General features: G+C 38.0%; 1 protein-coding gene across 10 annotated transcripts in view; it reads left to right on the top strand.

Annotated features, from left to right (window-relative positions):
- Positions 1,779 to 23,871, top strand: part of CCSER1 (coiled-coil serine rich protein 1) — a 1,224,168-nt gene continuing 1,202,075 nt past the window's right edge. For 8 of the 10 annotated variants that reach the window (XM_021100741.1, XM_021100737.1, XM_021100742.1 and 5 more), the window contains exon 1: positions 1,779 to 2,218. The gene's annotated coding sequence lies outside the window, so the exon portion shown is untranslated. Of the gene's footprint in view, positions 2,219 to 7,266; positions 12,911 to 23,871 lie in introns of those variants that run through there. The other 2 variants (XM_021100740.1, XM_021100739.1) reach the window with 2 other exon arrangements.

Below are 23,871 nucleotides of genomic sequence, written 5' to 3'. Positions count from 1 at the left end.
TGACTTCCAGCTGCACCCCTTAATTTGTACAGTACCTAAGGTTAACTACCTTCCTGCCCCAAATCTGACTTTCCTGATCTATACAACTGAAGAAATGGTAATAGCTTTTTCACAGGTACACATATTAAATCTCAATATCCTCTATTAGCATATACATTTATCAATACTTAATCAAAGGAACTATAATATCCTGTATTTTTATGTTACTGATACATTTGTCCACTGAGTCCAACTTTGCTGCCCCTTCTTGATTACATGCTTAAGCCACTTTTAATGGACTTTAACAGATTCTAAACTCTTTGTATAAGACATAGAAGAATTAAGAGGAAAGAAAATTGATGGTAAAGGTAAAATGAATGGAGAATGTATGATGGGCCAGCATACCCCCCAAACCTGGGGACACAGCAACGGTCATAGCTACTAATAAAGAGAGAAGCTACAATAACTGAGTTGTCAACCCTAGCTTCCTAGATGTTCTTAAATTCCTTTGTCAAATTTACGAAAAAAAATTTTTTTCCCACAGTTGTCGCCCAAAGTAGGGTTGTCTCCATACCAAAATATACGTCTATCAGTAGTACTTATGCAAAAAGTACACCTTGCTTATATACTCAATGCATTCACGTTTCAGAAGTCAGATTATGACCACATTATTTAGAATGCATGCACGAGCGCGAGCGAGCACGTGTGGACACACACACACACACACAACCTTGAAAGAAGCATAGATTGCTTGTTTGCTGGAAGCTGTCTGCCAGTACAGTTGGTGAGATCGCAAAGATTCTGTCATATGGGCAGGAGGCTAGTTAGAGTGTAAAGGAAGTAAGTTGGTGTACAAACAACGCTGGCGTTGTCTTATCCATCTGAAATGGTCCAACAAGCCACCCGAATTGGTTAAAAAAATGTTCCCAACACACACAGAGCTAAATGCACTCCATCTGCTGTACTGTCTGCGAAAGACATAAAGATAAAAGAAGTAGCAATAAAGAAGGGGATGGATGGGAGAGTTCAGGACCCAGGGCGAACCTAAAGGGAAATGATACAGTGCAATAGGAGAGAGGACTGAGGGAAAATAAATTAAGCCACAGAACTACGCATCAGAAGTCTCCCCATCACTGAAGGGCAAGATTTTCCACTTGGCCATCAGTCAAGTGTCAAAATGGTAGCTGATTCTGCTTGTAATTCCCACGTGATCTAGGGCTTTATGTACAGGAATCCAAGTTCCACTCCAGGTCGCAGTCCCAACTTCCATGACCCACAGAAGACTGACTGCTGTAAATATTTCCTGGTGTGTACCATCTGCCTAAGAAAGGAAGCCAGGTTTCTTGCTGCTTTTGAAGGAGGAGATGTGTCAGGATGTGAAGAGGCTGGGTGAGATGGGAAAGAGGAGGACAAACCTCCCAAGTTCCTCCTTGAGAGGTGGAAGCGAAAGAACATAGGTGGTTTGGGGAGAAAAGACAGGGTGACTTTTCAGCATTACCGCGATCGCTTTAGATTCCTGCCCGGCTTTTCCAGTCTTGACCTACCCGTGCACTTGGACTCCAGCGACGCACGAGGATGGACCAAGAGGAAAGCCAAGTCAGCACGGTCGGATATCGCTATCGCTGCCCCTGAAACGAAAACTCAGCAACGGGCCAGCAGTGGGTGTGCGCGCGTTAAGGCACGAGGCTGCGTGCGTGGTAACCCGCGGACGCAGTTGGCCGGGCGCCGCCCTCGGAGCCTCCCCCCCGCCCCCGCCCCCGCCCCGGCCCCTATAAAGGCCGCGCGCTCGCCGCCGCCCTGCTCGCAGTCGGGGAGCAGGGCCTGCGAGGGACGTGGCTTCGGTGTCCCCCACTCAGTCGCACTCCGCGCACTCACACACTTGGAAGCGCCTCCCCACGTCCCTCCCCTGCCCTCCTCTAGCTCTGCTCGTCTCTCTCTCACCACAAATAGTCGCCGACCGACTGCCAATCCGCCTCTCCCTCCCTCCCTCTCTCCACAACATGACTGACTGCGAAGCGGTGGCTCAGGCAGAGCAGCCCTGCCGGCGCAGGCGGGAGGAGCAGGATTATTAAATAACACAGCTCGACTCGGTGCAACTGGGAGTGCAGCGAAGGCGCCCAACAGCCGAGAAGGGGAGGGAGGGCTGAGGAGGGGGACCCGGAGAGACACCCCCGTCCCCCGAAGACATAAATCCCCGAGTGCCCTGGAGGAGCCCAACCAGCGGCGCGGAGCCCTCAAGGTAGTAACGCCCCCCCGGTGCCCCCGCGCCGGGAGGGTCGCGCTTCGCGTAGCCGCCGCCCCGGGGCCGGCCCCGGGCCGACGCGGAGGGACCGCCCGGCAGGTGACCGCGCAGTGCCCCGGCCGCCCCGGAGCAGCCCCCGCCCAGGCCCGGGGCGCCGGCCGCGGGCCCGCGTGCGCGGCGCGGAGACCTGGCCTCGCGGGCCGGGCGGGAGGGAGGCGGACGGGCTGCCGGCCCGCGACTCCCCGCGCGCTGCGGGGGGCCTTTGCCTCTGCGCTCCTGAGCGCTCTGCTCCCCGCCGCCGCGGCGGCCGCCACTCTGCGGCGATGCGGAGCGCGGCCGGCCACGGAGGCAAGAGTTGGCGCAGGCTGGCGGCCGCTCCCCTCCTTGGCCGCTCGCGTCCCGCAGGTAAGGGCGGCGTGGCGGCGCTGGCGCCGGGGCTGCGGGCGCCCGGGCGGGGGCGGGGGCGGCGGCGGGAGGGGAGGGGGAGGGGAGGGGGGGAAGGAAGGGGGCGGGGAGCCCGGGCTCCCGGCGGAGCCGCAGTGCCCGAGCCGGACGGCCTCCTGCCTCCGCCCGCTCGTCCTCCGGCGCTGGCTTCCTGGATTGGAGGCGAGACCCTCCCCAGCGGCGGCAAGAGCAGCAGCGACTTAGTGGGAACAAATTGCTTTGTGGTGGCGTGTCAAGGGCTCCGGGGAGAGGGGTGTGTGTGCGTGTGCGTGTGTGTGTGTGTGTATTCGCGCTCCTGACTAATCAATGCGTTGGTTCACCTGCAAAGAAAATCAGTCGGAGCTGAAACGGCAGGTGTCCCCTTGCTCCCTGCCCCTCACCCCTTTTGGCATGTGTCCCAGGGACTCTTACAGGCGGTGCCATCAAGGGGCAGGGGTGTGCGATGGGGTGACGGAGGGATTTGTGAATGGTGCTTCTCTGCGCGTGGAGGCTGAGCCTTGCTGATGTAAAGGAGGAGGTATCCAGAGTGAGAAGAAAGGCTATTTATGGCAAAGAGTTGTGAAATTTCTCGGGGTTTCCTTCCGTGTTTCCTGAGCTCCTCTCTCCCCCTCTCTTCTCCTTTCTCTCTCTGTTCCTCTCTACCGTATCTCCCCTCTTTTTTACTTCTCAGAATTAGAAGCAATTCTGCTTTCCATCCCCTTTTTCGTGGAAGCTTGAATATGAGATGAAGGAAGTCAGAAAAGCACTTGTCATTTTACAGGTAGAAAAAGAAATGCTTCTTAGAAGTTACTGGTCTCTTGCCCTTTAATGCTTTTATGTACCACTCCTCCTACCTCTTTAGCCCACCAGTAATACCTACAAGACAGAAAGTACCTACTTGGTTTCAACAGCTTTCATTTCTAGTATCTTTACAGTTGAATACCTTCCTATTGCTATGTAACATATCCTCCATTTTTACCCCTAAGAAAGGCTATTAAAAATAATGTGCACACATTTTACCATAAAGCTGGTTTTCTTAAAAGCCTTGAGGAAGAAAGAGAAGCAGATACCTAGGTGAGTTTATATTCACTTATTATTGATTAGAATTAGAACCAGCTATTAAGACCTAAAATGCTACATCAATCTAGGCTACAACACAATTAGTTTGTTTCATTTTCTTTTTCTGTTTGCTTTATAACAGGCACAAATTCCAAAGACATAACTTGAAGCTTAGAAATGTCTTAGGATGGTATCTACCAAGTATCTTTGGAAAATTTATGTTTGTTCTTAAAAGTAGCAGCCTTTGTTTTCATAGAACCTATAACTGGCTTGTGACTGAGAGAGGACAGTATCCTTATTATTATTTTAAATTGAGGTGTCTCTAAGCACCTGCCAAGCACAGTGTTTTTAAAACATAAAAATTCTATGTGGCAACCACTGGTTCAATAATTTCACAGAGAAGAAAGAGAAGTAAACTAACCAATTTATTGTCAGAGTGATTTGTCTTCATTTGGTATTAATTAAGGAGCTACTTATTTTGATCAAAACACGCCAACAGTCCCCCCCCCCCGTGTAAAAGTAGCTTTGCATAACAGTCCTCTTTATTTTGAAGACAAAATAGAGTTAAGGATTTGTTACTTTGATTTGATTAGATTCATATGGGTTTAATATACTATTTTAACATTGCATTATGTGTGGTTTTATATATTAGAACTTGGACTGAACACCCCATTCTGAGGAGCATTACTTTAACTTTCCTGAATCATTGCAATATAGAACTGATGGGGAATTTTAGAATGTATTTGATGAGCTGTATTATTTCAATCATTAAAAAAATCATATTTCTGAATACTTTTGACACTGTCAGAGAATCAGCAACTGTTTATTATTTTAATGATGTATTTTTATACTATAGAGTGTTAGTTTACATCAAACCTGTGAAGTAGAAAATGAAAAAATATTATAGATATGGAACTCATTACATTTTATTACTCAACATAGTGTTCACAGTAAAGGGCCTGTTGTGTGCAAGGTACTATCTAGATAATGTGGCAGAACATAAGACTTCCTTGCTTCCTGCCCTCAGAAGCTTACTTTCCATTTGGAGTAGTTCTGAAGCTCAGGCTTGCACAGAGTTAACAGTTCTTGACAATAAGAGATTGCATGTCTAATGAAGGCTGCAGGAGTTCAGAGCATGACAATAACATTTCATACTGGATTTTTTCTGAAAAGGCTTCCAAGGAAGATAAGACTTGCTTGGTCTTGATCTTAAAGGATAAATAGGATTAGTGGCTTGTGGATGAGGCTGTAAGGTATAAGATGCAAGTCTCCTGGAATTGTAGAAAGGAACAAAAGATATAAGGAAAGGTAAGTTCGTTTTGAAATAGATTTTGATATTGCAGAGTAGTTAAATTTGTTGTGCAAAGTACAGTGAGTTTGTTTTTGATATGCAGCATGCTGCTGTACACTATATTCTTATAATTGTCAGTGTTATCTGTACCTAAGACAAAAATCTTTGATCTTATCTTGACTTTTAATGAAAAAGATGCTGGTATATATTTATAGATATATAAATATTTAATTATACCACATCACACTAAAGTGTTGAATTTCACATTAATAACAAGATAGTACATGAAGCGAGGTATTTGAGGTGCATCCTTAACCAGTCCTCCTAAGATTTGCTCTAAGGGAAAGATTAGGAGATAGGTAAAAGAACAGCTATATTAATAATGAGCAGTCACTGAATGCTTAATATTTTATTCATATAAAATGTGTAACTCATTTACATAATTTTTGATATTTTTTTCACTTTTAAAGCTATAATGCATCTACGTAACAGTTAATCTTTCCTCATATTATTTTCCATGAATATACAGCTATAATGTAGGGCTTGTTGGGAACAATTTTAGAATTGTAGCAATAGTTTCAAAATTGTTTTTATGAAATTCCCATCATGGCTCAGCAGTAAATGAATTTGACTAGCATCCATGAGGATGTGGTTTCAATCCCTGGCCTTGCTCAGTGGGTTAAGGATCCAGTGTTGCTGTGAGCTGTGCTGTAGGTCGCAGACATGGCTTGGATCCTGGGATCCTGCGTTGCTCTGGCTGTGGCATAGGCTGGTAGCTACAGCTCCGCTTTGACCCCCAGCCTGGAAACTGCTATGTGCCATGGGTGCAGCCCTAAAAAGAGAAAAAAAAAAAAAGAAAAAAAAAATTGTTTTAACTATCTCCTGGTACATAGGTTGAATTACTAATAGAATCATGCTCTGTCTCTATTTTGAACTTATTTCATACAAACACAGAACTGTTTAAAATGCACTTCTGCATTTTTAGAACATAAGGGGAGAGGTCTGAATTGACATGGAGCCTGTCTCTTCAACACAACACCTCAGATGTATGATATGGTGACAGTAAGGAAATAGTACAAATATTAGATATGACTTTCAATAAAAAATATAATTGCTCTCAGATTAGTTGAATTAAAAGATTTTCATGCATAGTTTGTTGACAGGGAATAGATAAGAGTTATTACAGAAGTGAAAAGCCTATTAAATCACCAATCTTATATTCATGCAGGAATGGGATGCTTTCCAGTGCAGTCAAAATACAGACCAGCATACCTGTTAATTGGTCTCTTTTGAGTTTGGTTTTGGACTCTATGTCAAAGGTGTATCACTTTGATAATGTAATCTCTCCTACTGTATGACTGACAGCTTCTGCGTGATTTCCCTGTTGGGTAGTGACAAAATCTATTTGCTTCATATTGAAGATGTATGCTTTTATCAGCAATATTATCTTCACTATGTGAGAGTGTCAGTTAAGAAAAAAACATGACGTCTAGCATGGGAGAAGCAGTGAGAAAAGATGAGGAGATTGATGAATGACTCTAACAAAAGAAACATACTTCAATATGTAGCTTCAACTAAACGTAATATAAAAATGTAAAGCTACCCAGTCTAAACTGCAATTGACACAGTACCAGGATATTGCTTTCAGTTCTTACTTTAAAATGACTGTGTTTCACTTTAAGCTGTTTTCATGTGGGCTAAACAAAATGGCAAAGAAAAACTGGTGGTTGAAAATAGTCACTAGGATCCGTGGTATGAGATTACAATTAAAAAAAATATTTCTACCTAGATCTTTGACAGATAAAAATTTGGCCAAATTCCTGGCCCTATACCTAGGGCAACTTAAAATACAGCTTTTGGTTTTGCATTTTTTACACTGTATTAATAATTTTGTAAATTTTAATTAAACTTATTAACATTTTTGAACACTATTTAACTGTGTTCTGATATTCAATAAAATCTAAAGGTCATTTATAAGGAAATGTTTTATTATTTAACTGTAAATTCTTAACCTAGAGCAGTAGTCTCTAAATGTGGTTCCCTGAGCAGAAGCACCAGTGAACTCTTTAAATTGCAATTCCATTGAATGATTGAATTGGAAACTGCTGTGGGGTCCTCTATGTCATTCTTTTTTTTTTTTTTCCCTCTTTTGTCTTTTTAGGGTTGCACTCTTGGTATATGGAGTTTCCCAGGCTAGGGGTTTAATTGGAGCTTTAGCTGCTGGCCTACACCACAGCACTGTGGGACCTGAGCCGCATCAGAGACCCACACCACAGCTCACAGAAACACCAGATCCTTAACCCGCTGAGCAGGGCCAGGTATCGAACCCACGTCATCATGGATCTAGTCAGGTTCGTTAACCACTGAGCCACAATGGGAACTCCCTCTATGTAATTCTTATGCAAACTTTAGAGTCCATAAGAATCAGTTTGAGAACCACTGACCTAGAGTGTTTTATAGTGAAACTTGAAGGCTGTGTCTTCCACCGATTTTGTATCTACATATTTTTCAACTGGTAGATATAACAGAGCTTTAACTATTTAGACCTGGAAAATATTATACTCTCCATCAGAATATTTTCATCTTAATTAAATATAAAAAATGTAAATATGGTTCTAATTCTTGTACACCTATTTGCTGTTGATTTGAGAAGTGATACATAAGTGTAGAATTTTACTGGATAGTAGTGACCTCAGGATGACCTTATTGGTAGTCATTTATAAAGCAAAAATGGGCACAGTGTACAAAGGTTGAGTTTTTTGGGGGGTTGGCTTTGTTGAGTCTTACATGATATGTTTGTTCTTGCCATTTATAATCATCTTCTCTGTGTAAGGATATTCTAGCTGCACGACAATAGCTTCACAAGTGTGGAAGTTTCTCTCCAAATCTTAAACTACTGAAATAAATTTTAGACCACATTTCAAGATTAAAGATGATGTGTTCAAATTCTGTATCTCTCTTAGTATCCCCCTCCCTCTCCTTATCTTCCCTCTCTGTCCCCTTTCTTGCAACTCCCTCACCCCTGCCTTTCAGATGTGAGCTCAAGCATCCCTTCCCGAAGGAAACCTTCTTCGGCCTTCTTTGCTACTTCAGTTTCCCTGTTAAATATTGTTTTAGCTTTATGTTCTTTTCCCTGGTGATGCTCACTGCAATTTCAATTTTATGTGTATTTGTATGATTGGCTTGTTATCATCTGGAATTAACAGGGGCCAACGTATAAATAAATATTGGTTGAATTACTGTATGCCTTCATAGTTTATATTTTTCCAAAGACTGACACTTTAACAGATATTTTAAAATAAAAGGAGTCCTAGAATATATGTAAACATGGGTATTATTTTCCATTCTATTTTGCAAGTTTTGAGATGTTTATTAACAGCAGCAATGGCTATAATATGCTGGACACGTCTTCCATTGTAAGCACTTTATGTATGTTCTGCCATGCAGTTCTCCTTACATTGTAAAGTTTTGTATATATTTTAGAGTTGAGGAAACTGAGGCTCTGTTCTATGGTCTCTCAAGCTACCTACACCAAAATTGATTTTTTAAAAATCACAATGATGAAGAAATTATGAAACCAGTAGACAGAACATGTGAAAGAATGTATTTCCTCCTTATTCCTAGTTCAGGGCCCAGCACTATCTGTGCATTACTCACCCTGTTGCTACAATTGTCGGTGATGCTGTTGTTGTGTCTTGGGTGATGTGAATAATGGAAGACTTGCACAGCTCATGCTTCCACCTTCCTATTGCTCTTTATAGCACTGGTGTCGTTTACCTCAGTACCACTCAATCACAATTCTTTTACCACAACTGGTCAAAATCTCCCAACTTATTTGTGGAAATTTAAGATGAAACCAAATATAATTTTAAGAATGAGTACCTTTAAGCAGAGGATGTTTAAACATTAGGTCTTCTCCATATTTGGAGATATGCAGCTCATCTTCTGGAAAGTTCACACAGAACTTTGAGTACCTTGCTCAAGCTAAGTGGACCTTAGGTTCAGTCTATTAATTCACCTTTTCTCCTGTGAGAAAAAAAAAATTACATGGTCATATCATTTTAGTTTCTTTTGGCTTTTAATCTTCAACTTCTTTATTTAAATGTGGGTTTAATCAGTCAAGTATTTGTAGCAAAGGACGCATTTAAAAACGTTTAAATATTCTGATTCTGTATAATCCTATAGACAGTTAAATTTGGTTATTCTGAAGCCCTCTGCTAGACTAACTAGATAGAGTTATATATTTCATAATGTGTTTAAATCAGTCAATAACATGAATGGAGATTCATAATATTAGAAATTTAAAAACAATGTTTTGCTGAGTATTTCACTTACGACTTATTTTGTAGCATTTGTCAGAATCTTTTTCTGTCACTGGAATCATTTAATCATTAACTGGAGCCTCAGCCTTGCCCCTGATTCAGGAACAATCCTTCTAATTGACTTACAGCCCAACACTTTGGGACTTAACTTCAAGCCATCCTTTATGTTCAGCTCTAATGTTATAACATATTTATAGTAATGCTGCCTTCTTATAACGAAACTTATTTCTCACCTAATATTTTCCTCTGCATCTTGATAACTTCTGCGATATTACCATTCCACATAGCATTTGAGTAAGGCTTTTTTTCTCCCTTCATTTATGATTCTTAATATTCTTAATATAGAACATAATGTTATTTATTGGCACACACAAGGATATACTCTGGGATATATGTATCTATATATATCTGTACGTAATGCAGCATATTGGAATTATCAACAACTGGAATCATGAAGTTTTATCCATAGTCACAACTAAGGCCAGTAAACACTTTCCTGGATCTCTAAATCCTCCAGACCCTAGAGGTATGCTTCATTTCTAATACTCATTCTTGGGCCTCTGCGATGCCGACCATTTATGGCATATTGTCCCGCCCTTAGATATGCGGGCTGGTTGGACTTCTTAGAAGTATACATACAGCTGGGTCTGTATACTGCTTTCCAGACTGCAGGGCAAGTCCAGTTCCAGGTTCTAAGGGTCGCTAGACTGCCTCATTTTGCTACATGTTATCTCCCTTATCTTCCTGTATCCCACTATAGAGCTACCTCATTCGTCATTACTGACAATGTACATTTTGTAAATGCTTATTATGTATAAGCCAGTCTTCTTGTTTCAAAAAGAATCTACTTCCTATGGTTCCTGAACAGCTTACTCCACATAAATGGAATACACATTCTTCCATGTCTTTTTTGATTCTTTAGGACTTGTGTGTGTCTCTTATTCTAAGTCAGTTGTTTATTTCAGGATGACCCGGCTCTTCTCCATTCTCCTTTATAACCTTATTTGAATATGATATGTTTAGAATGCTGAACAGCTAAAGAAGCGTATCCCAGAGGTTACATATGATACTTTCTCTTAATTTTCCCCATTCGTTAATGACACCTAGATGTATTCCTATGTTTAGGAAGTGTTTGTTAAGCTAGGCACACTAGCTTATTTCAACTTTTCAGGAGATCTTAGTGATATAACTTCCTTATCTACCAAATGCAGACTCGCACATGTTATTTATTGTGTATCTGTTCACTGCCGTGAACTCTTTGCTGGAAAGTTAAATACTGTGATTCTGTTGGTGAGTGGTTATTGTTGTGTGTGTGGCTTTTTGGTCTGGTTTTGGCAGTAGCAACAAATGATACATCATAGGCCTATGTAAGGTTTACAAATAAACCAAACAAGTGTATATGAATAAAGACATGGCAGAAATAAATACAGATGTAGGCGTTAACACTCCAGGCAATTCTTCCTCACCTATTTTTGTTTGTCTTTTGTTATTTATAGATATGCAAATTACCGGATCATTAAGTCATTCAAGTTAGAATATATGGAATGTACTTAGTGAGCACTCCTTTCTAATATACAATATTCTTTAGGACATTCAGGAACAGCTTGAAAGGGGAGAAGACATCAGATGAGAAGGTTAAGAAAAAGGAGAACATACTTCTAAACCATACCTCTAAATCAAACTCAGATTCGGTATTAGAAATGCAGACTAAGAGGAACTTATTTCAGGTAAAGATTCCAAATATCTTATTGATAACAAAACCAAAGTGTCTGCACATCAGGATCCATATATTTTCAAGGGAACATTACCTACTGGGCAGAGAGCTCAAGAATAATTATTTGACTTCATTTTCAGTTTTTAATACTATATTCATATGCAGATGGACCCAAGAAAATGCAAAGTTTTCATTACTAAATGAATTACTTAAAGGTTAGAGTATATCTCCTATAGCAGTAATTTAAAAAATATAGATTACTAAATTGAGCCATCACAAAGTCAATACAGGTATGTACACAGCAAGCATATAAACTTACAGCAACATTATGGCTAAAATTAACTTTGAAGAATATTTCCTACAGTGTACTTCAAGGTGTAAATATGGCAGTATTGGGAGTTATCTTCGTCGATACCAGTCTAGCTTTAGAAAAGAGAAGGGCCCTACAGCGGGAGAGTCTAATTTGATCAGAGGGAGAGTGTAATACAAAGCATCCCCTGGGAAAGTTATGAGGGTCCCAGGTCCAAGTGCTGCTCAAAACACCAAAATAAAGACACTGCAGTACTAACTGTCTAGTGAAGAGTGGGAAGGAATTATCTCCCAGGATATTTCTGAGGAGCATCAGGTCATTGGATGATGATTCAGAAAACACATAGCTCCAGAGGTCTAATGAAGGAAATGATTGGATGAGGTAGTTTAAAAGCCAAAGAGTTTTAATTTGAATATAGGATAGATTGGTGAATTTGAAGTTCTGGAGATTCTTGAACCTTCTTCCTTAGTCTCCTAGACCTCAGTCTCTGCAGTCAACTTTGCTGCAAGGGAGCTATCCAGGGTACTAGACTCTTGCCTCGAAATCCTCTCTTGCAAAACTGTGCAAAAGATTTTGTTGTTTTCGTTTTTGCTAATCATAGAGCCTGCTGTTGCAGATGCTGCATCATTCACTTGGAATGGCTAACCTTCCATCATTTGGTTTATTCCAGTGGGTTCTACAAAGCTTAATTGAAATGTAAAGTCAAGGAAGCCTCCTTCAACCCCATGCAAGAGGCCTATACACAGCCTGTGTGTATCACTGTCATATCTCCATTTAAAGTATCGTAATTCACTGCTTGTTTGTGCTTCATGCCCACTAGATCGTAAGCTCTATGTAAGTTTTGTGTTTATGCTCTTTTTTAAGAAGCTCATCTAAATCAGTGATGTGAATATCCTCAGTAATTGATAGATGAATTTATACTGCTTAAGAGTGACATGAGTATTGTCTATCTCATGTGAACTACACCTGGGGCTAGTCATGGTTCTGAACTGCATCTAAGCTCTCTTTGAATATTGCCCTCCATGGTTTTTTTATGGCCTGGAACTGTGTTCTGAACCTGGAACCAAGTAACCTAAAAATGACTTCAAGTCTTGAAACAAAGAAGGAATGGAGGAACTCCGGGAACTGTGGCATACGTACCATGGACATTAGGGGATCCGTAAAGTTTAAGTAAAGCAGCACAGGCTGATACGGAGAATGGGGCTCAAAGGAGAGTCTTGTTACTTCCTCAAACACGAATCTGGAACATCCACTCCACATGCATTTCTAAGGCCTCTGGAGTATGGCATCTCCCCTTAATTCCCACAGCCCATACCAGCATTTTGAAATGTCTGCAAATCTGAGGTCCTGAGAGGCTAGCAGAATTCTCTGAATAAACAAATGTTTACTAGACCCTGTGTAAATATCGGTTAATGAAAAACATGTGGTTTCTATCCTTGTGAAGCTTGTGGCCTAGTTCCCAATGGTGATGCCCACTATGATCCATGGTCCTCGGTGAGAATAGAACGTGGCAGATTTTGTTCCTCTGTCTTCTTATGGCCACGTCAGCGACTTCCTGAACTCCGTAAAAGTAAGTGTGCTCGTTTCCAGTACTCCATCCCCACACTTAGCATTGCTCTCAGTATTCAGTGTGGCTACGTCGTCATTGAAGAACTCTTTCATTTACATGTAAGGCAGCCTGTCATTGGTGTGGTATTGACTTAATGAGCACTTTTAATTAGGTTGGTAAATTGTGTACTTGTCTGTATCTTCTGTTATAGGGACAGTTCAAGAATAGCGTAGATATCACCATTTTTCTTGCGGTCAGAAATTCCCTGTGTTTCAAGTGCATTTTGAACCATAGGAAATAGTTGTGCGGTCTTTTCATGGGACGTATTTTCACTTTATAATTCTGCCTTTCACGTTTTTGAAGCATATGTACTGTCTATCCCATATGTCACGGTGCTTGTCATTTCTGTTTTTTTTTTTTTTTTCTTTCACCTATTGCCAGCAGGAATGTTTCAGTTATGAAGCATAAAAGGAAAAACTATATTTCGAGTGATTTTTACCCCTTGGGAAACCTAGTTATGGTATGCAGAGAAATAATGTGGATTTGAAATAGATATAAAATAAGTGAAGTTAAAAGTATTAAAAATGAATAAAGCAGAAGATTTCTGTAACTGTCTTAAATGAACTCAGTTTTGAAAGTTAGTAATTTCTTTGCTAAATGTTTAGAATTATGACAAATAATATGATCATCATTTATTTTATGGATTAAAAACTCCTAGTCATTTTCTAGAAATACTTGTGATGAAATACTCACATCAGAACTAAGGTTTAATCCATCTAAAAGAAGTTTCCTTAAAACTATTTCAAGGGTGCATGTGATGTGTGCTCACAGTTTAGCTCTTTTATAATGTAACTGTTAGGAAAGAGAGGTGAATTTTAGGAATCAAGTGAATCTTTTGTGTTGTATAAGCATAACGGTATTCAGCACTTAGTCAAGCCTGGAACTCCTTAGGGACCAAAAGTGGTGATTGCCTCTGATTCAGAGTGTGGGTCATGAAAAGATGCGGACTGGCTGTGGCTACATTCTTTCTTCTTCAACAGAAGAAGGTAATGCAGTTTTCACATCCATCAAACCAGTTTAAATGTCTGTGCAGATATCACTGAACTAAAAATTTTTACTAGAATACCGTTTGACATTGAGCCAAAACTTGGATCAATCTTTGTTACATGTGTATATGTACGAACATGCATGTGTCTATAGTAATGTAATTTCATGTAATGGGCTTTGTCTTATAAGTTTTTTTCCTAATAATATAGGTGTTTTTAGTTTTCTTGTTTGTTTGTTTTTTGAGGGGCAGAGTTTACTCAGCACTCTCCAGAAAAACAGACCCAATTGTGTATATATGCATATCATCTATCTACAAAAGAATTCATTTTAAGGAATTAACTTGTATGATTGTGGAGTTGTGGAGGCTGGTAAATCTGAAATCTCTTGGGTAAACCAGCAGGCCTGAAATTACGACAGGATTTTTATGTTACGGTGTGAGGCAGAATCCCTTCTTCTCCAATAAATTTCAATTGTTGCTCTTAGGCCTTCAACTGACTCAGTGTGATCCACCCACATTATTGAAGGTGACTGGCTTTACTTAAAGTCAAATGATCATAGACATTAGTCATCTCCATGGAATACACAGCGACATCTAGACTAGTGTTTGACCGAACAGTTGGGCACCATAGCTCAGCCAGCATTTCACATGCAATTTAATCAGCAGAGAGGGTGAGGGATAATATGATAACAAGCCCTTTCTAGTTTACATGATAAGTTTGTATGCACATGCTTTCCTTTGTCCAGAGATACTTTACCATTGGTTACTTACTGCTGTATGTAGGCATAGGTCTTCATTCATTTGTTCTTTACACATTTGGTAATCATTTATTAAGCCTGCCCTGTGTACAAGAGACAATATTAGGCAATTGAATAATTTTAAAAAGTGAATGACAGAGGCTAAATCTTCTAAGTGTGTTAGTTCTAGTGGAAGAGCCACAAGTGTAATAGATGACTATACGATAAGTAAATTTGCAGAGTAGAATTTTTTCAGTCATGTCAATTAAATGTCATTTTCCCCATGAGGAGTAAAAAAAAAAATATGTCAGTGGTTAATATGCCAAGTTACTATGCTTATTAGTTTAAGGATGATTCATATGTGAAATTGGATTATGGAAGCATGCTTGCCCACTGCAGGTCAACTTCATTTAGACAATGTTGGCCATGCATACATTCATTTTAGCACATTAAAGGATTTGTATTTGTATTCAGCCTATGCAAGGGTGATTCGATATATACTCAGACAGGTTTGACAAGTGGGCTGCCATGTTTTATTGATAATCTTGTAATTTGTATAGCAGAGAATAAAAAACAGTTTCTTTACTGTGTCCAAATGGGTTTTTTTTTCATGGCACTTTCTCCTTCTGAAACTACATTGTATTTCTATTTTATTATTCAATGAATACGAATTTGTTTGCCTGGCTTCGAGGCCCTCTGTAAACTCACAGCATCTTGCTAATCCAGACATAGGTCTTCCACTTTAAGGTCATGTAACTTAGAGCATTCTCCCTCATGCAGCATCTGTATTTAATCCTTTCCATTTATACAAATCTCAGCCATCATTACAGGCCAGACTCCAGGAAACCTTCCATGACAACTCTAACCCTCCTGGGGAGTTTCCTTTGCTGCACTCTGAGTCGCAGGCGATACCTAGTTGCCACCAGACAATTAAGTACAGTCTGTTCTACAGTGCATTTTTCTATAGTGTGAATTAGCTCCTACACCATCGGTAAACAGAGAAGTTGTGTTAGTAAAATGAGGCAGTTGGTTCCTGTGTGACTTTCCCCCAGCATAATCATACTTAGCTTTACCAAGTAATTACAGCTGCACTTACAGTATACTAGGACAGGCAAAGGCAAAATGTGATGGAAGGAGACCCTCTTCACCAATCTGCTTTCACTTTCTTTTTAAAGGAAGAAGTTCCTATATTATTTCTATTTTTTTTTTTAGAACTTTTTTTTTTTTTTCGTCTTTTTGCCATATTTTGGGCCACTCCTGTGGCATATGGAGGTTCCCAAGCTAGGGGTCGAATCGGAGCTGTAGCCTCTGGCCTATGCCACAGCCACAGCAATGTAGGATCTGAGCCGCGTCTGCGACCTACACCACAGCTCACGGCCATACCGGATCGTTAACCCACTGAGCAAGGGCAGGGATCGAACCCGCAACCTCAGGGTTCTTAGTCTGATTCGTTAACCACTGTGCCATGACAGGAACTCCTATTATTTCTATTTTTATTAGAAATTTTACATGTCCTTTTAGGTATACAGGATTTTTATAAAAATTATTTTGGTTTTGTTTAGAACTTTATAAGTACCTAGATCTTGAGCGTTTCTGGAAAGCTTTTTTGGGGTAAAAGTTCTGTTATGTTTATTATCCAGTTTTTTAGAATGAAGGAATATGCATATTACAATAGCAGAAATTAAGAAAATTTACTTCAAATCGCTCCATATTTATTGAACATCCACTCTGTGACAGACTCTAGTGATAATGTTGGATGTACGAAAAACAAACAAGGCTTACTTTTGAGTACACCGGAGACGAAGCCAAACCCTATATGGTGGTTCTATTGCTTATTTAGCTCTGTGGTCCAGGAGGAAGAGACAGTAAGTAACGGTGACCTTTATGCACGTTCCTCATTCTGCCTGGAAGGCTCTCTCACTCTGTTTTATTTAGGGAATTTCTTGCCCAACTTCATCTCTCAACTCAAGCATCATTTCTTTACATTACATTAATCTCTCATAGCACAATGTACCTTTATTTTTATAGCACTTAAAGTAGCTTTTATTTTACAGTTATTTGTGAGATCATTTAGGTAACATTTTTCTTTTTCTTAGGCTGCTCCTTGAGAACAGAGATCATGTTTACCTATTCTCATTATTGAATACTCATTTTTGGCATGCATATAAACACACACAAACCCAGACACACTCAGAACAGGTATAAATATATATATATATATATATAAACAGAATACATTTATATATAGCAGATACTCATTTAATAAGTTTTATTTGCATGAATTGATGAATAGATAAAGGAATTTTTCCTATCACTTCTTTATTTTTTAACAGCTGAACTTTAAGTATTCTTCCTGGAATGAATCTTTTTTCTTTTTTTTTTTTGGATCTATATCACTTTTATGATCCCCACACTTCCTGGTAGTATATGCATTAATTGAAATTTATGGCTTATATTTTTTTATACATTTTTATTAAATATACTTTAGAAAGAAAGATATTTCATAAGAAATTCCAAAAAGTTTTAAAAAGTGAACAGAGCCTAAAAGCTTTAAGAAGTATAGAACAGTATGTTTATTACTTATTTTTTTTACTTATTATTTGAGTGAAAGGATGATTTGAATGTGGCTATAAAAGCAAAAACCTAAAAGAAGTAAATCAATTTTGGAAGAAAATATTGATTTTTTTATTAAAAGTAAGAATATCTGAACATTAGAAGGGACCATAAATTAAGTGAACAGACAACTCATAGACAAGAAAATATTTGCAAGGATGGTATCTGGTTAAGTACCCAGAATATTTAAAGGAAAGCCAACAAGCCAAGAATAGTTAAGACCAACTACTCAGTATGAAACCTAGAGTAAAAAATATATACTGGCAGCTTATAAAAGAGGAAACTCAATGGAAAGTAAACATGAATATAGGTTCAATCTATAAATAATTAGGGAAATGCAAGTTAAAATAGTGGAATGTCATTTCATAGCACTCATAATAATGAAAATTATGTTTTGGCACTACTAGGTTTTGGTAGGAATGCAGAGTATTGTTAGTATGCATTTCCTGTGAGAATATAAATCATTATAAACATGTAAATCATGACCACTTTGATTACATGTAGTAAAGTTGAAGCTATGAAGAGTCGATGATCAAGCAGTTCCACTCTTAGTTTTTACGTTAAAGACATTCTTATGCTTGTGCATCAGAATCCATTAAAAAAAGTTTGATGCAGCATTTTTAAAAATAGTGAATAACTGGCAGAAAATGATGTCTGACAGAAATACACTTATAAGAGTTTTAAACCATGTATATTAAACATGGAAATCAAAGTTGCATACCGTATATGGTTACATAGTATGTAAAAATGTGTACCAAATTTTGGTTAGTGATTTCTTCTGGGAAGGGAAAAAGAGAAAAAAAATGATTGGAAAGGAGCTGTATTAGCTACTAAATTTAATATAGAAAATATTTGTTTATTTTTTTACAGGAAAATAAACTGATGCCCCAAGAGGCTGTGAATTGCCCACAGCCACTCAGTCTGATCTGTGTCTCAGGTCCATGTTTGCTGTCAGTTTGCTGACATCCTTAATACATATGAGAGAATGGCAGATTCTTTTCATGTTGCATTCCCCTAAACACTGTGATTTGGGTATCCATTGCTTATAAGCCCACTTCAGCATCCAGGCTGTTTCTTTCACTTTCTTAAAGTGAAAGAAGAAACTTCTTGTCAAGTTGTTCCATGTAGTGCTTTTTCTTCTAAAATTTAGCAGTTGGAATTTGTTTCTTGAAGTTTCATTTTAGTTTATCGAAGAAACTACTTGTCAAGTTGTTCCATGTAGTGCTTTTTCTTCTAAAATTTAGCAGTTGGAATTTGTTTCTTGACGTTTCATTTTAGTTTATCTCATAGCTTACCTGAGCCTGCTGCCATGCGTTGGGTGGTCAAGTTATAGCTAAGTGATGATCACATTCTTGCCAGGGCAATTTTATTCTAAAAGGCCATCTCTGCTATTCATTGGATAAATGCAATGTCAAACCTCGTGGATGACATCTTTGCTGTTTCCCGTTTAATATGGCATGTAGGTGACTAAATTCTTTTAAGTGAAACATCATTAAGTCAGATATATGTGGATCACTATATACCTCTTGTAACATTCATCCCACAACCAACTATTAATAATTGCTTCACTGCTACTGCCTTGGATACAAGTTAGCTGAAGTTTTGTGAATGTGGACTCTGATTTAATCGATGCACTTTGTGAAGTACCTGAGTAAAAGCTTGTTTAAATGGTGAAGAGAAGTGATAAGGTATTTGAATATAATTATAGCATATCTAGTCATCATTTCAGGCATGAAATGCCAACGAGATTCTTAGGGGATCTTGACAATTTAGAATGCTTAGAGGATACAGTATGACCACATAGGACTGCGATGCTGTCTATACACCACAATTACATGAAGCCAATTTCAGATATTCAGACTGTTGTAATCACTAAGTAATATGCCTGTGGAAACATTTCATTTAAAATATTTTCTTCTAAGATTTAGTTTCTCCTTCATGAATTCATGTCCCATTTATTCATTTTGATTAATTATGTACCTTTTGTATCATTTAATAATTAAACTGTTACTGTCTTTAACATTGTAAAAATCAACCAAAGGGGTCAGATCATCTAAATTAACTACTAGCTTGAGTAATATATCTGTAAAGTTTTAGGACCATTGTTACATTTACTTTAGTAAATAAAATCTATTTTCTGGCTATATATGTTTGGTTTTAAAAAGTCTGGTGGCCAATAAAAATGCAGATATCAATAGTATAATACAAAATAGAAATTTTAATTGTGCTTGTTTCTAGATGACATTTGAAATGCTAATCCTGTTCTTTTGTTACCCTCTACCTTTAAAATATTCTGATCTCATCGGCACCAATTAGATTTCAAATCAAAATCTGAGAGTAGAACACCTTTTCGATTTAAGAAATAAAACGCATCATTTTTTATGCATAGGGTAACCTCAACTAAGTCAATGTAGAATGCCACATAATCAAAACAGGACTTAAATAATTAAAGAGTTACATTATAAAGTAAAACTAGGAAGGGTAAAAGAAACAATAATTACAGTCCTGCCTGCTTTTTACGTTATATGTTATTGCCTTTAAAATACAATTTCATTCCTATACCAGTGTTCTCTTTAGTTTTATGCTCTGCACTTATATTTGGATTCACAGTATCCATACACTTGGGCTGACTGTATTTTTATCATTTCAGTATCTATTTCACTAAAGGTGGTTTTATTTTTAAAATTTTTAACCACTTAAGAACTTATTTATTTTTAATTGAGGTATAATTAATCTATAGTCATATGAATTTCAGGTGTACAACATAATGATTTGATATTTGTACACACTGGGAAGTGATCGCCGCAATAAGTCTAGTTACCGTCAGTCACATAGAATGTTTAAGGTGTACTCTTGGCTTTTTTCATATATACATCACAGTATTATTCGTAATTACAGTCACCATGCTGTACATCACTTCCCCAGGACTTATTTATTTCATAATTGGAAGTTTGTACAGTAAACTCCCTTCACCCATTTTGATTTTATTTTTTAAATTCAGAATCTGTGGATATGGGCACTGACCACAGACATCTAAGCTATCAAAGGAATATGATCCCTATGCAGTCATTGTTTTAAAGATCATGTTATAGATGTTTCATTATTGTTTTGACTCTATTCCTACATTTTTTTGTGAACTGTCTCATGATCAGAATTATATATATTTTTCCTTTACTATGTCTTCATCCTTTGGAAAACTTTACCTCTGGTACTAAAACTTAGCATCGTTGATTATTATGTGCAATAAAAACAACAAAGTCCTATGGATTGTAAAAATTAAGAGAAGATCAGAGTTTTCATATTATGATGATCCATGAACTCATAGGCATTTTCCTGTGATACATTTTTTTTTCCTGCGACATTGACAGATGATGAAAGAGGTGATTGATTTCCTGAAATAATCTGTGAGCCACTATTATATAGCTTTGTGGTTGGCATTTGAAAGCTAACTGCTATTAGGTATCTAGGAAGTAGCATTCTTCTTCCCTAAGAGTTATTAAACAGAAAGTAAACTATAAATGGGAAATAGAATTCAAAGTAAAATACTCAACCAAAGTAGTGAACAAGAACAAGGAGATAAGTACTGCTCTTCTTTTGGTAGATGATTCTGTAACGTCGTTTTTTGTTTTTTTTTTTTAAACTTTGTATTTCTAGTCTTTTGAAAAGTGGCACCAAATTTAATAGCACAGATGTAGAATTTTAATCTACATTATAAGAAAAGAAGATCAGAGGATTATTTTAATATGTAAAGTGTCTTTAAATTTTTATGGAGTGTAAAATAATACTTTCCCCATATAATGCTTTTTCTCATGTTTAAATTTAGCAAATGAAAAGGGTATGATCATTAGACCTTTTTCTTTTCCTTTTTAAAATCATCTGTCCTATGGTACTTATTACCTCTGACAATGTCTGGAAAAAGTGTTACCATCATTTTGTAAGTTTGGCCCAAAAGCTTGTACACTTGGTTTGAGGAAATAGACCACAAAAAATATATGAATTAAGTAATAAAAGACAGAGGTGGGTTTGGAAGATTAATTTAGTATTGATAATTTTAAATCGTTATCAAAATTGGCTAAGAGAAACCAGTGTGATGTTCACAGAATATCTCAATAGTTGATTATTATTTATCCCAATGATAATACATACGTTAGGACAGCATGCTTTTGAGAATATTTCACTAGAAGATGATCAGTTTCCCTTAACTTGAGGATGTGGCACTGCTTTGGCCATGCTCTATGTATTTGACTTTTGCCAAATCAGCATCAATGCTGCGAGTAATCTCTAAAAAAACACACAGGTTACTTCCCTTTTAAGACACTTTTATATCCTTATAAACGTATTTAACATATAGGATTAAATATTCGTTTTCATGATCTTAATAATTTATGAAGTTAAACCACATTGCTGTTTCTTTTGTCTTCGGGCTACTACTTATATCTTGGTCATTTTATTTATTTAGTTATTTTTATTTACTCAGTAATTTATTTACTATTTTATTTTCAAAATTTTGATTACAAACTTATTAACTTAACAGCTGTTGAGTTTCTTCTATGTGCAAGGCAGAGTGGTAGCTGCTCAACTTTCATGTTATTTTATTCTTAATAGGTTTTTTGTTTGTTTGTTTGTTTTTGTTTTTTTGCTTTTTAGGGCCACACCCACAGCATATGGAAGTTCCCAGACTAGGGGCTGAATTGGAGCTACAGCTGCTGGCCTATACCACAGCCCTAGCAATGCAGGATCCAAGCTGTGTCTACGACCTACACCACAGCTCATAGCAACACTGGATTCTTAACCCACTGAGCGAGGCCAGCAGTTGAACCCACATCCTCATGGATACTAGTTGGATTCATTTCCATTATACCACAACAGAAACTCCCAGGACATTTTGATTAGAGAGAAAAGGACCCATCTGCCTGCAGTAACAACCACAACATTCTTTCAGAGAAGTTTTAGTCTATAGACTAAGCTGCTTTATAAACTGCCTTCCCAAGCTCTTTCTCATTTGAGCCTCACTGGACAGTTGTTTTGATTTTGATTTTACAATGGACACACCTGAGAATTGGAAATTAAATGTACTGCCTATGATTTCATTGTTAATTCCTGCTTCTGGCTTTAGCTAAACCAGTCTTTCCTCTGTCACCTGCTCTCATGCTATGAAGCTGAACCTTTAACCCAGACTCATCTGTGTATCTCCTTTCCTCTCACAGGGCATAGGAAAAGGAATACTGTGTTTTGATTTCTTAAATCACTTTTCTGGATGCTTTGTTTTATTAGTAGATCATATCCTTAATAAAAGATGTGAGTAGTGAAATATATTTGAGAATGTAAAAGGTAGTTCGATTTCGGAAGAACTTAATGCTACCTGTGGCCTCTATTTCAGAAATCTAGTAATATTTATAATAGTAGGTAATAGGCAATAGTGATATCACTTTTAGGAGTTACCAGCTACTGTATGTTTGTTACACATATTGTATTAACTCATGTAGTCCTCACAGTAACCCGATGGAGTGGTGGTAGTGTGCTTGTTTTGCAGGTGAGGACACTGAAGATTAGAGATACTAGGTAAATAGCCCAGCTTTACACATCAAGTAGTAGAGCAGGGACACATCCACAAGGTAGGACCCAGGATCCATGCTCTTTAACTTTTCACTATGTAGACTTGGAGCCTAACTGTAGTTTTCTTTATAAACATTTGCATATTTTGTTCTAGTGAGGAGAAGCCTTTTGGTAGCCCTTTCAAAAATAGAGGGGTTCCGACACTGGCGAAATTGTCTACTTTGAAATTGTCTACATTTAGGCTAATTAAGAATACATTTGACACCAATACATACTGGAGGCAGTGCTATCAACCTAGAAAACCTAGAATCTACTGGGAAATAACTTAGAATAGTTGGACTATAAAATGTCTGTTGTTCCTTTTAGTCAAGGCCAATAATGAATGATTCTTAAAACGTGTTCATCTTTGAGAGAGGGAAGTAACTGACTGAAATTAGAAAGAAACTTATGAATAACTTTGTCCTCGTTATGACAATTTTGGGAAAAATGTTCATAGTAAACTAAACCATGAAACTTTAGAAAATTTTTAAAATCAGAAATAAGCTGTTCTTAGCTGAAAATTTGATTATTACAAACCTGCTAATCATGATATTATTTAGAACTTTTGCTTAAAATATTTAGTGATGCAGGAAAATAGAAACATCCAATAAGGGGGAAAACATTTTTCATGTTCAGGTTGTCTGTATTATTCTTAAAGCCACTTTGTTTTTCAGTGTAAAATAATTAGAAACTTTATAGTTAGGACAGTACCATAAGAAAGACTGAAATCATAGTGTTTATGCTGACTTTCTGAGCTATGTTCAATTTTTTTCAAAGGAATAAATATTAATTTGTGTTTTAGATTTATTTTCCTATTCTTTTTGAATAGGTATCTCATAATAATGTCAGTTGCAGGTGTGGGAGAAAATGTGGGGCTTCACATATTTCTAATAAGTTATTGCCTAGTCATTGGTAGGGACACATGTTTTCAATCTTCCCTCTTGACACTTTAAATGAAAGAGATGCATGATTTGTTACCAGTTATGTATGTA

The sequence above is a fragment of the Sus scrofa genome, chromosome 8 (genome assembly GCF_000003025.6).
Source record: "Sus scrofa isolate TJ Tabasco breed Duroc chromosome 8, Sscrofa11.1, whole genome shotgun sequence".
NCBI lineage: Eukaryota > Metazoa > Chordata > Mammalia > Artiodactyla > Suidae > Sus > Sus scrofa.
This window is presented reverse-complemented; position numbering and strand designations above follow the sequence as displayed.